The sequence below is a fragment of the Trachinotus anak genome, unplaced genomic scaffold (genome assembly GCF_046630095.1).
Source record: "Trachinotus anak isolate AG129_WGS33_773 ecotype Australia unplaced genomic scaffold, CSIRO_AGI_Tana_v1 ptg000002l, whole genome shotgun sequence".
NCBI classification, from domain to species: Eukaryota; Metazoa; Chordata; class Actinopteri; order Carangiformes; family Carangidae; genus Trachinotus; species Trachinotus anak.
The window spans coordinates 5348038-5363919 of NW_027273853.1; the positions used below are offsets into that span (position 1 = coordinate 5348038).

Here is a 15882-nt window from a genome sequence, read left to right on the forward strand (position 1 = left end):
GCACTTCTTCATTGTACATACATATCAGCAGGAGACCGGATTAACTGTATTGTGACACATTGCGCAGCAATTATCAAGACGCTGCTGCTCAGACGAAGATGTACCTCACAAGGGTGTGACCAATGAGGCTTTATGAAAGTCCAATAAAAGTAACAATATTTCTGCCTAAAGGGCAGTGCTTCGTAAGGATGTTACACTTGTTAATGTCAATTTTCATGCCCCCCAAAATATAAGTGCATTACTCAGTGGTATCTCTGACACAGCAGTTAAAAATGGGACACTAAAACTCCCCATTGAAACCTATATAATTTCAGACAGGTCAGCTGCTCTGTGAGGGAAAGGTAAAGATGAAGAGCTAACACCAGAAAAGTGAACGATCACAGAGCAGTGATCAGGAAACTGATGCACCGATGTCTGACATGCTCTAAATTTTAAACATTCTGTGCACATACAGTAAACTAACTATCCATGAAACATCACTATAAGACAGATATCACTGCAAAGTATTGCAGTGTCACCCAGCCATACTCCTCTCCCTGGTTATTTCGTATAAGTCACCATCAGTGATAAGATGCAGTAAAAATCCGTAGCTTTGATAGCGTAGCTCACAAAGGGTAAATATTATTCAAACTTGACAGACGACTACAGTATGTCAGTGATTTTTGAATATCTTTGTTATATACAGCCTTGATCTGATCTTAACTTGCTCACAAACTTTGTCTATGCTGACCAGTGTACGTGGCCTCTGACCATGAGCCAATCAAATCAAAGCAAAACAATGGTTCTGTAGAAGCAAGACTAAGAGTCTGCAGTTGTGGTATCGGCCCTCTGAAGCTGTGCTTGGAGCTAAATGCTAACATGCTCATAATGACAATAGGAGGTATAATGTTTACCATGTTCAGCACTTGTTAGCATGTTAGCATTTGCAAATAATCACTGAATCACTGATGACGATAGATGTTACAATTCAACATGACACAAATGTTCTCCACAGGTTGAATGACAGGCATGTGACATTTTACTCAAAACCACTTATGTCACCTCATGGTGGCACCTCATGGTGGCACAAAAGGACAAGTCGATGAAACCACAGTCAGTAGGATTCATTATGTGGTGACCATGAATTTAATTACAATCCATGTAACAGTTGCTAAGATATTTCAGTATTGGACCAAAGTTTTTGAAAACTAATTAGCCTAATGTTAAATTAATCTACACACTACTTCCAAGTTGGCAACACAAAGCATCAAAAAAATGTCTAAGACAAATTAATGTCAAGAGCAAGTTTGAAATTAAATCTCTAATAGAGTCTCATCTCTTCATGCTGCACAGTAGTTGATTCCACATAAATAACAGCACTGGAAATGGGGAGAATATGGGATGTTTTAACGGTGCAACTATATTAAATAAAAATAACTTTTCAGCAGCTGGTGTTTTAGTTTGCCAGTCATACTGGGATGAGCCAAAAAGTTAATTTTGGACACAGACTACACTTGACTTGCAGACAGGTTTTCTCAAGGCAGTGAGCCAGCAGCATTATGACGCCTGTTTCCTGGACTGGCTCTATAATGTTCTCCCAGTCCATCCAACAATGCAACACGCTCACAGCCTTCCTCAACCGCATTTCAGCCTGTAGCTGATGCTCTTATCTGAACTGAGCAGGTAGGAGCTCAGTGTCTGTCCCCAAAATACATGTTGCTGTTGATGCTGTTGCATCAAAGCCGTGATTTTACTGCTCGAAGTCTCTAACAGCTCGACTACCCTGCCGGGCCTGTGGAGAGCAGATAGTGGCAAATAGACAATTTGCTTTGTGAGGCCGGTGTAGGAGGGAAAAAGAAGCGTTACAATAAGTTTACAATGAGCAGTGGTATCAGTAGTAGGAACAGTCCAACTGGCAGATCACTGGACTTTGTTACATGTTGAAATGAATGAGTATTTTTTTCAGCAGATCTTTTTTCGTCAACTCCTCAACCCAAGAGGGCCGCCCAAAGTCCAGCTGGTATGTAGGAGAACCTGGTTCAAGCCGATTTCAAGCTCTGACTGCATTTACATAATCAAGTCGGTCACTAATTGGAAAGCCAACTAATGTCCCCATCCAAGCCTTTACCCAGTGACATAAGACGGTTAATACTTTAATAAGACGGTGTAATGAAGTATGTCAGCGATCACAGTGGTCTGCATCTCAGGCTCTGCCAAGCCCCGGGAGAGTCATGAAGGCTTCAGGGTGCTTTACAATGGTCAGCGGTTAAGCCATTTAGAGACATTATAAACAGGATGGAGGCGTTTGTGTGTGTGTGTGTGTGTGTGTTGCGTAAAGCTGTGACTTTGTGTGTCTGTGAGTGTGATTTCAATCAATGAACTTCATCTAAATGAGCTGTCTGCCCTACCATGTGATCCATGTCCCTGGACGCTCGTCTCCCCTCCGCTGTGCTCAGCTGGCCAGTGGCTAATCTGAGAGCGAGTGCGGTTCAGTGTCTCCATCAAAATCCCAAATCCTTGCAGCTTAACAAATAAGCACCTTTTCGAGTGGGTTGGAGTTAGTGATTTGAAAAACAGCTGAATCAGTTGAAGCAAATCATACATGTATAATAACTGTGGTAATCAGCAGCGTGCTTGAATTAATGGATGAAGTCAGATCACCTGATCAGCTGACCTGCCAGATTTACTGAAAAACATTTACCTGTTTTGTTTCCAGGTTTGATCCAAACTACAGCTGAAATGATTAGTTGTTTAATCGATTGGTCAATCAATATAGAAATAATCTGCAAATATTAACTACTTAACAGTTGGTTTTCAAACAAACATTTCCTTCTTCCAGCTTCTAAAGTTTGAGGATTTGCTGCTTTTCTTTGCCTCAAGTGATGGTAAACTGAATATTGTTGGACATTTTTCACATTTTTTGACATTTTGACGACCAAAGAATTGATCAATTAATAAAAGAAATATAAAAAATCTGCACTTCGCAATTCGCACTACACCGAGCAAAATACACCTTTTAACTGAAGTGTCATCAAAGACCTGCACTGCTGAAGGGCAAAAAGATTCCCATTGGCTCCAGGGTTAGCTGTTTTCTGACCTTTCACCTCTTAGCAGAGAAAAAAGACAATAACCCCTGAGCAGTCAATTAAAATGATCACATTATTATCCATTATTATTGGTTCTGTGCAGTGCAAGTCTTAGAACTTTATTAATTTTTTTTCTTTATTTATGTTTCTAAGATGAACATTTGCCTGAAGTTAAAGTGTTTAATTTCACATGTTGTCATGTAAATACAAGAAGACTCATCAGACTTGTTAGATAACATGAATCTGATATTAGCATGTTTTGTTTTTATGCCCGGAGGGAGGTTTTATGTGCACAAGCTCTTTTACAGCAGTATAATGTTTAGTCTTCCAAGAGAACGGAGTAATAATTAATAACCAGTGACTCCTCAGCAGCTCAGACATAGCAGTCGATGCTCTGCCCAGTGACGCTTCATCTGTAGATGCTGATGAAACACAACAGCTACTCTTTCATTTCTTTTCCTTACTGCTGAGATTTATATTTTGTGGTTTAAAATCTGCTCTAACCTTGGTGCTGCAGCTGCTCGATGGACTGGAGCACCAGTCAGCGTCTCTCACTACACCAGCATCAGCGCTGCCTCCAGGGTTATCAGAGGCACATCGAACACAAAACTCCATTTTGATTTTTGTTCTATCAAAGAAACCTCATTGGATTTATTAATGAATATAGACCTTCTGTTTTTCTGATGACTGGATCAACTGCTGGACATTTGACTAGCATCTGAAACCACCAAGAAATAAAACTAAAGACATTTCCCTTTGACTTCAAAGTTATTTACAGCAGCTTTATAGTCCGCAGCACTTTCTATAGTTCAGGTAGGCCCTTTGCATTTACGTGGAGTCAGTGTGGGATGTGAGGACTGAATTGTGGGATTCAAATGTCAAAAAGTGACTCAGCACTCTCTGAAACTGTTGATTCACCAGGAGGCCAAGACACTAAGAGGCTAACTGTATGCCTTTGTTTAGTGGTACTTCAGCAGTGACTGTTAATAAAGTACAGATGTGAATATTTCAGTTTAAAGTCCGTCTCTTCAACATCTGTACAGTGTATTGACTCTTTGACAGAGGGAGGCAATGAACGTCAAACAGTGAGTCAGCAATGTTAGCTGAGCTGGAGACAGCTGATTCACTGGTGGGCCTGATAGTGGGGCTATATTTTTTACTGTAGCCTGGGAAACAAAATTGTGCTAAAAATTCCCAGCATGCCATGGGCTCCACACGTATTAGAGGTATTAGTTTTGGCACAAATTCAAGTAAACACAGACATTTAGCCCACTATTTTACTAGAAATGGTAAAATGGACAAAGCCCTCCTCACATTAAATCCATGGTAATGCACACATACACACACACACACACACATGCACAGCTTCTTACAGTGGTAGAGCCATTTCAACCAGGCCAAGTTAGGCCAGTTTAACTCAAGCAGAACGTTAAAGCACCCCGGCTCCAGAAGCATCTTTCATGTCATCAGAGAGTCTATTTTAACAGTGCGACTCCGTGACTAACACAAAGTTTAAAAAAGATGATTGCTGCGCTTTCTGCTGTGAAGTACTTAATATTTATTTCAAGTAAAGGCGTGGATTGATGTGCAGCTTTGAGTTTGTTTTTTTTTTCAAGGATGCTGCAGAGGAAGTCTTTCATGACACATGATTAAGGGAGTTGACGGCTCAGTTTTACCCCAAAAATTAAAGTTGGGATTAGTGCGTTGCAAAGTAATTATGGAGACACGGCCATGCATGCAGACAATCACAGTTTATATCACAGAGCCAAAATAATCCTGCATGGAGACAGACACTCAATTAGAACAGTAACACACACACACACATACACACAGTGCCTGGGTCGAACCACCTTTGCTGAGTCACTGGAAACATCCAGTCCAAAGAAGCTCATACAGGAAACTGGAGCAGCCGATTACATGAAGATAACTCAATAACCCAGGATGAAAACTGACTAACACTGAAAAATAACAGCTTTTCTTGGCATCAATCGTTATCTCACAGACACCCTACAACACACACACACACACACACACACACAGAGAGAGAGAGAGAGAGAGAGAGAGAGAAAGAGAGAAGGCTGGTTTCACTGCAACGGCATGAATGAATCATCAGAAACACAGTTATCTATTTTAGAGTACAAATGAGGGCTGGTTGTTTTACGATTGAAACACACACAGCCCCTCACCCACACACACCCACAAACACCCCCACACACACAAGCACAGTCTCTACCCCCCTCTTTGTGCACTCAAGTCTGAACCTGCTTGGTCATTTGTCCTGTTCTGGACCAAAACACAGCCTGAGACTGACTTCATCCCATCACGTTACCAGCATGCCAACTGGAAACCATGGCAATGCCACAACTAACACAGTATTGGGTTTTTCTTTTTCCTTTTTTTCCATCACTGTCAGGGGGCAGTGGGTTCGTCTACATCACCTGCATTTAAAGTATTTCTCATATTTATCCAGATCCACTCACAGTGACTCTGCAGAAAAAAAGGCTCATTTCAGGGATCAGACCTGTGTCCTTGCAGGATAACCTCTTTGACCACGACATCATCCTCACAACTCCTACATTTTGTCAAGTTTTCTAATAATTATTTCATTGATAAAAAGCAGAGGCTGAAGTTATTTATGTAAGAGCTCACTGACAGTTGTTATTGATCTGCAGGCTCCAGTACAGTAGGCTCTATTTTCACGGAGAAAATAGGTTAAACAGGTACCTACTGTTCTATCACCTTCATTAATCCCGTTACTTGGATAAAGACCGGACTTGCTGAAATCCCCTGACTGAACCTGACATGCCTCTTCTTATGTCAAGGAAGATTTAAAAGGACTGATTATTTAACGAGTTTATGCTGTCTCATGCCCTAATTTCTCCCAGACCGTCCCCTTCCCATTACGCGCCATCAAAAACACTGCGCATAAAAGTAAATGTTTCGTTGCTGGATGCTTGGATGATATTACGCAACAAAAACAGACAAAAGGAAAACCGACTGACACGCAGTGGTTCGAGGGTAAACGTCACGTCTGTGCGGAAAGAGAAAAATCAGAGCTAGAGATTAAAAAAAAAAAAAAAAAAAAAAAAAACATGCAAAAATACGCAGCAGACGCTCCAGAGCATCCCACTCAAGAAGAAACCTGCCGCCGCAACCAACTCCGCGAAAAAAGAAAAAAAACAAACAGAAAAACATGCAGAACACGTCTGTTCGGGTATTTTATAAACAGTTTACGTACCGTTGTGGATGATGGGCCACTTTACCGGAGAGTTGTGTGTCTAGAAACCGGAGAGGAGCTCTCGCTGCGTGTGCGTCAGGCGGCAGAAGCACAGAGGAGGAGATTTGGCACATTTGGAAAGGAACGCAACCTGCTGGCGGAGCGCAGCGCGCCGGGATGCGGCAACATCCGTCTGCAGACAGCCGACCAGCGGCGTGCGGTCCAACCAGGGAGGGGCGCACCAGGCTCACACACTGCACCAGCTGTAACTCATTCACTGCCGAGGCGGTGTGGGTGGGTGGACTGCTTTTGTAAGCAGGGAGAGAGAGGGAGAGGGAGAGAGCGAGAGAGGGAGGGAGAGAGAGAGAGAGAGCAGCAGGTCTGTGTTGTGTGTGTGCGTGTGTGTGTGTGTGTGTGTGTGTGTGTGTGGTGTTATGCGCCACATCTCAAAGCGCTTAATAAAAACATCTGTTGTCAGCCAATCGCCGGTTTTAGACAGCTTTTATCAGACCAAACAAGAGGCAAAAGAAACACCAGTGCAGCACTGAGTCTGTCACAGTCAAGTTCATGCTAACTGTCTGTCAATATTATAGGGATATTATAGGACAGTACAAAGAGGATTAGCCTGCAGCACTATTAACTCCATATGGAATTCAGCAGACACGTTATTATCATGGCAACACAAAAGGGCTGAATGGGGACAGTGTGTTAACATCACCTGTACAGGTGCAGACAGCAGCACAGCAGGAGTAAGACTAAACACACAGGCCACTTTGTGTTGGTTAAATGTACGTCCTGATGGTGGCTCTACAGGAAGGATCAGAGATTCACCAAAATCATTAGCAATCATTAGGGGACCCAGACTACTGAAACCAAATATCATGGCAACCAGGGCATGAAGGGGGCCCAACAGGACGAGCACATCTGGAACAACCCAGTGGGCCCAGCACAAACAAAGGGAGCCTGAGTGACTCTGCACAAATAAACACAAATGTACTCAGAAATGTGCAGGCAGTAGAAAGAGAAATAATAATTTTAACTCAGGGGCTTTATGATTGCTTTCATGTCCCCGTGCACAAATCCAGGCCTGTAGAGAAATGGTTTTCACTGTCCTGCTCAGATCCTCGACCTCAACCCCGTCCAGCATCTGTGGGATGAAGTGGAGCAGTCTGAGTCAGGCCTTATCTCACAGCATCTGTGCTGGACCTCAGTGATGCTGCTGCGGCCGAATCCCTGTGGAAACCTTCCAGACGAGTGGAGGCTCTCATCGCAGCATATTCATGTCCACACTTTTGGAACGAGACATTCACCAATTACACAACTGTGATGTTTGTGTGTCGGTTTCTGTAGATTTTTAATAACTGTGTGTTTGAGTTATTAAAGAGAGAAATATAACAAACAACAGTGATGAAGTCTGAGCTAATCAGGACTAGTGACAACAATGACACTAAGTGCTTGATGTCCACACACAACACTGATAAGTTTGTTTAGTTGTTGACTTAGTGTCACATTAAATGACAACCAGGCGCAGCCCACCAGCTCTCTCACTCTCTCTCCAGTCTTTTATACCTCTCTCTGTCATTCTGTATAATAGCAGCTTAATGACAATGTTTACACTGGAATAAAAGATTATGTGTGTGTGTGTGTGTGTGTGTGTGTGTGTGTGTGTGTGTGTGTGTGTGTGTGTGTGTGTGTGTGTGTGTGAGACAAAATCACTCTGTATCAAACAACTATTAGGTGCTACGAGTACACTGCACCAGCTGCTATTCTCTTGCATGTAACACTTAAACAATCCCCTGAACACACACACACACAGCCTGTCAGCTGATTGGATCACCAGAGCCCATTCAGTATACATGAAGCCCACACCTCTCCACTCAGTGAGTCCCACCTTCCCACTTAAGCTGCCAATCAGAGGAGCCGAGAGGCTGCCTGACATGTCTCTGAACAGATGAAGCTGCAAAGCTTCGACCAGAGGAAAATATTTTCCGTATTCATCTTAGCAACAAAACATCTTAGTCATATCTGTGGAGCAGATCCACACTTGTCTCAGAATCTGTGGAGTCATGTCAACAGATCAGGTGTAGCTGCTGGAGAAACAACCAAACCAATCAGAGCTTTTGTGGGTTGGACTAAAAAGCAGGTGACATTAGCTGAGTCAGAGTTAACAGTTTATTCACTGGGCTTAAATCACTGCTCATATCATACCAAACTGCATGTACTGTATGTGAGCTTTATTGACTAACCTTGCAGTGTCAGCGACTATAATCAAACCTGTACTGCTTTTTTCAGGCAATTAGTTTAGAAAATTAAATTCAACAGACATTTATTTTAAAGATTTTAAAGTGACCAAAATACAAACTTAACAGGGACTTTTACAACAGAAGAAAACGTCAGTGCTGTCTGTTGGACAAATTAAATAACTGTGACTCTTTCTAAATAACCTTAAACATAATTTTGGTACTGACATGTTTATCACTGCTCAGCTGACAGACAGAATATGCCAGTGTATCTGTGATGACACTGGATAATATCGACTAATAATAATGGTCCACCTGATTGGGCTCTGAGTATTAGCTAGCTAGCATCAGCCTGTTAATTCTGCCTGCTGCCATGATAACACACGAGCTCAGCAAAATTAAATTACTTAAAAATCTATATTAACACAAGGTTTAAGAGATAGTGCTATAGTTTATACAAGCATAGTCTAAAATAAACCGTGTAAGTCTTATTGTAATTAAACACAGCCTCCCCTGTGTCAGTGTTTTATTAGTCTTTGTGGAGGGAACTTTATTTTGTGTTGTAGAAGCCTTTGTCAAAACCTGGTTTATTACTTCAGTGTTTCATGAAACCCTGTCATACATTATTGCTCACTTCACTGGTTAACTATCCTGATGTAAACAGCTTTTGCAATATTGATTAGTATTCCCTGTAAACTTGTTACTTAACTCTAAAGGTTTCTGGTCTTCATGAAATAAGTTTAGTGGGTTTATAGTATTTATTCTCTTCAAACTGAGGCGGTTCTGTCACTGTATGACTTCCCCTCCTGGAAGTGTTTCTCTGATCAATCACTATGCAGAGGCAAAACATCAGGGCAGCTGGTGTTCAACACTAACGTCAGCACTGCTCCTCACTGGCTGCAGTAAATCACAGCAACAACAGATGCATGTTTCTGTGAGGAAACAGAAAGACCAAGCGTCTGACGGGCTCTACGTGGACGCTGGTGTCTTCCAAGCCCTGATGCTCGTCTCTGTCGGGATGACATATTGTTTGGCCCTCAGGGATGTCTCTCATGATGTGTGGAGCACAACAGTAAGCTCTGGTCCCAGAGGTATGATATTTTCCAAAACCCTTCTCTCTTTCTGTTCCCTCTGAAGTAGCGTCTCACTCTTCCTACTTCTGAAGAAACTCTTTAACTGCAGGGGCTATTTTTATTCCCTCCCTTCTTTCTTTGTGTATTTTTCCATCCATCTCATCACATTTATCTCTCACACGTCCTCTTCCTCGGGTACCTCCCTCTTTCACTTGTTTTTCCCCCATCCTCCGTTTTCTCCCGTATTCCCCCTCTTCCTCACTCTCACTAACTCCCGCTCTCTCCCTCAGACTGCAGCGATGGCAGGCCCTGGGATCAATATCAAAGCTTTGCATAATTCAACAGCTGCCTCAATAATGTATGACGCAATGAGCCACTTTGGAAAGATGCCTCCCTCCCTCCCTCTCTACCTCTTTGTCTCCGTCTCTCTCTGTCTCTGTCTCTCTGGCTGTGGTCGAAAAGTCAAAATAATCTCCTTTCCTAACCACTTCTCCTTGATGGAAAATGTCACGAGGTCCTGGAAAGATGTGCAGGAGAACTCATAAGGATTTAAGAAAAGACAAACACAGTACTGAGAGAATCTGACTGCACTTACACTAGGATTTTTTTTTTTAAACCAACTTTATTTATAACACGTGGATGATAAATACTCTGGTTTGAAATGTTGAATTAAGATAACATGAAAGAAATATACAGGTAGGAAGTTGACCCACTAAAACAATCAGTCAATAAAAGCAAGTGAGTAAGGGACAGAATATATATAGAGTTTTTGTTCAAATTTGTTAAATACAGAAAATGATTTCTTCAGTGCAGTGAGCAGGGTTTTGAAACAACATTTATCTTTAGATCATTATGATGATGATAAAGAAGATGTGCTTGTTTGTCATGGTGACTCCTGACTGGATTTGAAAGAGAATAAATCTATATTCATGGTTTCAGAGTTCAGACAATCAGACAAGGATTTTCATTAGTTTTGCATCATGTCACAAACGTAAAGCAGCTGTTCTGTTGTTTCTACATCTATGTGGTTCTGCTGTGGTGAAACTACGGTGGTGTGTTGTTTTAAATGTTGGGAATTGTGGGACAGGAATTTTTTCCTTTTCTCTCATAAAGGAAGGTCCGTTGTTTCCTATGCTAAAGGAGATAAGATAGGAAGCACTGAACCTCCTTTCCTTATCATTTAGAGAACTGGACCAGCTCTCATCATGGCCGCTGATATTACAGCTCAGTGAGGAACCTTCCTGCGAAAAAAAAGACTTTTAGACCACTCGCTCTCTCTCTCAGTCCCTCCCTCCCTCTCTGTCTCCCTCTTTCTCTCCCCCTCACTCTCTCTGTCTCTGTCTCTCTCCCTCTCTCCCCCTCACTCTCCCTGTCTGTCTCTGTCTCTGTCTCTCTTGGCCTCTGTCTCAGTCAGGTGAAGTCAATCTTCTCCGCTATTTGCATTAATGACGAATGTGTAGCAGTCAAACATGACTCAAAGTGAAATTACGTTTTGAACGTTGACCATGCTCTGATTTGTTTCCTCCAGGTCTTCGTTCCATAGTAACGAGTCAGTTCAGCTCTTAAACTCTCTTCAGGTTAATTCCCCCGTGTTGCCATGATAACACAACGACTACACAAAATGTCACAGAGAGCAACAAAAAAAAAACAACAAAAAAAAAACTGGATGATTCACCAAGCTGTGTATCAGCCTGTTGAATCACTGTGCCTCACTTCTGCAGTTAGTGTTGTTTCACAGAGTATTAATGTAGGAGTGGAGGGATTCATTCAACATCTAACACTGCAGTAGACGATACAACAAACCAGACAGACATCAAACACTAACCTGCAGAGCTACAGTCACCACAGCCAAGAGACAGCAGAGTGAGCACCTATTCATTCTTTAAGGAGTGCATAACTTAACGTGTTTACCTGAAAAACACAGCTCTCACACTTCACTTCTCAAACCAGCTGTCCTGGCAGGTGATAAAAACATGAGCTCTGGCAAAAAAAATATATATCCATTTATTGCTGCCTCTTGGTAATTTTCCTTTCATAGATAACACAGAAATATTACACCATAACAAACACTCATCCTCAATTTTGCCCACATGGGACGGTTCAGGCTCGTGGCTGAGAGAGATTACAGGGGAGCAGCCCGTGATGACGCTGCACTTCAAGCACTGGTGGATTAGCATTAGTGTCCACACAGTTTGTGGCTTCACTCAGGTCCATTGAACACACAGTGGAGCTGTTTAACAAACACTCTCCACAGATTTAAATGCAAAAGACCCTGAATCATCACCTCAACTTCATGTCACAGCAAAAAGAGTTTCAGGGGCCACAGAACCTGAATCTGGATCCATTGCACCAGATGTTATCCTGTGCTGCCTGCCAAACCCTGGAGACTGTTTATGATGTAACAGACGGAGGATTTAAATGAATCTATTAATCTTAATGAACACAATTAATCTGAGGTTCTTGCGTTTATATTTTAGTCAGTGTGTGGCCTTCATCTCTTTCCTTTATTTCCTTGTGATGGTTGTAAATTCTAAGGAGCTGCTGTTTCCCTGCTGTAAAATTTAACTTCAAACTTTTCCTTTAATGATTTCTTCAGTTTCTACAGAAACACACGACTCTCCAGGTCAATGCAATATTACTACAGGTCAATGTTACGGCTATCAGTTTTAGTCTTCAGTTTATCCACCTCTTTCCTAAGAAATATTCTGTCAGTTTAACCTGGCCAGGTCACTCTAAATACTACAATACCCATGAGCCTTGGTCCTAACAGCTTTGCATTTGTTGCTATTGGGAACAAAACATGGTGCCATAGCGAAATTCAACCAAAGTTGACTCTTTCAGAATCTGGAAATGAGGTGATTTAAGCAACTGCTTGTTTTTTCTGATGAAGGTTTCTGGCTGTTAGTGGTACGTGCTACTTTTAACTGGTTGCTTCTTTCTGAAAAACACCTCAATGACTCTTCTCATTATGTTTTAACATACACAGGTTATTTGTGGCTATTTGACTATTTCATATTTCACAGCTCTGCTGTTTTTTTGGTGACGATGATTCAGCCACAAGATTTTCATGTCAATCCAAGTCCTGGATGCTGAAAATGAACTGGATGTTTACCTCTGGAACTGTGGACACCAGACACCAGGGTGGCTGTAGTTCAGGAGCGGGACGTCCACTAAATCGAAAGGTCACCAATTTGATTCCAGACATTTACTGTCCGCTGGCGGAGTGTCCTTGGGCAGGATACTGAACCCCAAATTGCCTCCGATGTAAGTGCTGTATGAATGTGTGTGTGAATGGGTGAATGTGGCCGAGCGGTCAGAGTGGGTCAATAAGATCAGAAGAGCAACACATACTGTAAGTACAGTCCATTAAATAACCTCTCATACTGCACAGTTCTCTGTTCAGTCATCAGAAATAAAACATACCAGTCTGAACTGTTCAAAACTCATCAAATTAGCATTTTGCTTCACCTTTAGCATTAGCACTACTAGTGAGGGAATCCTGAATGAACCAGTCTGCTGAAAACTACAGCACAGTTTGACGACACAAATACTAGAAACACACATGAAATTTTTATGTCCCACTAACCGACCGAAGCAAGTGGCACTCGTGAACATGAGGGAGTTTAAACTCTTCACCCCACTCGCTGCCTCCGGGCACCGGGAGTGTTTTACTAGAAAGCACAAGATGATGTGCAGAGAGGCAGAAAGAAAGGAGTCGACTAAGCGCGAAGGGCCTTTCCACGCTGGTTCAACTCAGGGCAGCGAAATGGAAACTGACAGCTCCTCACATGCCTTTACAAGCAAAGCTGATGCTGCGGATATTTGTGGAGCAGTGTCCTCTGAGTGTGTGTGTGTATGAGAGAACATACAGTACATAAGCACATAAGTATTAATGCATTTGTATGAGAAACAGGAACGTGTGTGTGTGTGTGTGTGTTCTCAGCAGGTCTGTTTAGAAAGGTTGACGTGTCCTAGAAGTGAGTCTCTGTGACCTTACCATCCTAACACCACAACAGGGTAACACACACACACACACACACACACACACACACTCTTCCTCTTTTCCTGCTGTGACAAGGTGAGAGAACAGAAGTGCTGTGTCACACTGAGGGTCAGGACACTGTTACACAGCAAAATTAAAATGGTGGTTACCTTGAGTCTATAACAGCCAGTGATACACAACTGGGTCGATGATGATGATGACGAGAATGAGTTTGGTGGATACAATTCCCACTGGTCTTAGGTTACACATAAAGGTTTGTTTGCAGGTTCTGAGGAGAACAAAGTTGTATAAAGCCTTTCCTGGCTCCACAGGAGCTGGCAGCTGTTATCAGTATGACACACATAAGTCTCCGATGAACTGCCCGTGGTCGAGTTGCATTGTGGGCAATGTAGCATCAGGTTTTAACAAGAACGAAGAATGAATATAATAGAAAAGTCAATATCTCTGGTTCTGCTGCAGTGATTTTGATCCCTTTTCTTTAACTTGTTCATTGTGAGTCCAACAGTTGTACTCTTTTAACAATGTGCTACAAAACACTTGGTACCGTAGATCCCCTGACACAACCTGAAAAGCACCAACTGAAGTAATAAATGGTTGTGCACCACCAGCACAAGCAGTCAGTAGAACACAAACTGTACGTTACTTTAGTGTAGAACAAAACAGTTGCATCTAGAATTGAAAATGTGAGTTTACTGAGGTCATTGAAGGTTAAAAAGAAAGAACAGCTGTAGACCAGTGGTTTCCAATCTGTGGGCCAAGGGTATTGTAAGTGGGCCAATAAATCGTTTGCAGAACAGCACAATTTCGGTGAAAAGATGTAATTATCTTAGAAAAAATAAAATAAAATCTAAATGTTTTAAAATGGTTTAAAATGAAATACACCAATTAAAATGTTTTAAAAACTCAGTTCATTGTTTTTTTGTTGTCGTTTTTTTTTTTTCTCGTATTAAGGTCTGTCACTGTGATAAGCCAATGATAGGAACTTTTATTTTGTCACTGTTCAGTCCACATCACATACTTGTTTACTATCTCAGTCTGATAGTCTGTGCACTAAAATTGGTTACTGTCAAATTGGAGCCCCAGCTGAGAAAACACAGTCAAGAGACAGAAAGCGAATTGACAAGCAATGTCTCCCTCCTCAAAGAAAAAAGAGAAATTGAGCTTCCTCTGCTTCCAGTTCAGTCCTGAAGGTTCAATCATTATCACTGAAATAAAAGGTCCTCATAAAAAGGTTCAAATAAAAGGAGAACACATTATTGAGCCTCAGTATTGTTGCAAGTCCAGATGTGGGCCACCAGTATTTGAGATTTTTAAGTGGGCCATGAGTTGGAAAAGGCTGGGAACGATTGGTCTATTTTCATTTCCATTCATTCATGTATTGTTTTATCTTGTTTATGCTTCTGAATGTTTTATTTATAAAGTGCCCTTGGGTGTCTTGAAAGGCACTTATAAATAAAAATAGTTATTATTATTATTATTATTTCATTTTATTTTAAATTTTGAGACCCAGCCTGAACAAAAGTGACAAATAATGAAAATATTTCAGTGAGAAATTATGAATTAATGCTGAATTGTTCACATATGTTTGCAACTTTTCTTCAAAAATTATTTTCCACAAACGTTAGTTGGAACAAATTCATACTGTCTGTGAGCTGAATATTGATTATGAGTTGAATAATATATGAAACTTTGTTTGCCTGGATCCTCACAGCACCTGAGCACTGTATGTAGGAAACAATCTGGGACTCAATAAAAACCACAACCTCACACAATCTGGAAAACGCAGGTGTCAGAAGTGTGTTTTCGATTTCTACATAACTAATTGCTGTGCAGCCCTGTATGAGCAGAGAAGGACATAAAACAGGCTCAGTCCAGGAGCTGTGGAACATCAGGCAGAGAGCAGAGGAAATGAGCCGCCGACACAGTGTCCTGGCACAGGGGAAAAGAGTGTCCAGCCTCCAAACCATAACTTCTGCTGCCACTGTGCTCAATCGATTACATCGAGGCAATCTAGCAGAGCTTAACAGTGATGAAAATGTCTTCTTCTCACCAGCCAATATGGGAGACGGACACAGAGATCGACACAGGAAGAAACAGTTCAGAGGCAGGAGGTGATTGCTGATGGGAAAACCAAGGAACAATGGTGCCATAAACGTGAGAAATGGCCAAAATATTGGACGAGTATTTGTTCTGCCCTTTAACTGGGTGGCTTCAGGAATTTATACAACATGACGCAGGTTAGCAGAGAAAATCAGGTGCAGTATGATTGTGTTTTTGTACATGT

General features: G+C 41.8%; 1 protein-coding gene across 2 annotated transcripts in view; it reads right to left on the minus strand.

The window, feature by feature from the left end:
* Positions 1-15882, minus strand: part of LOC139629577 (microtubule-associated protein futsch-like) — an 81568-nt gene that overhangs the window by 42169 nt on the left and 23517 nt on the right. The window contains exon 1 of one of the 2 annotated variants that reach the window (XM_071492297.1): positions 6304-6560. The exons of the other annotated variant lie outside the window; for it this stretch is intronic. The gene's annotated coding sequence lies outside the window, so the exon portion shown is untranslated. Of the gene's footprint in view, positions 1-6303; positions 6561-15882 lie in introns of those variants that run through there. 2 annotated transcript variants of the gene reach the window in all.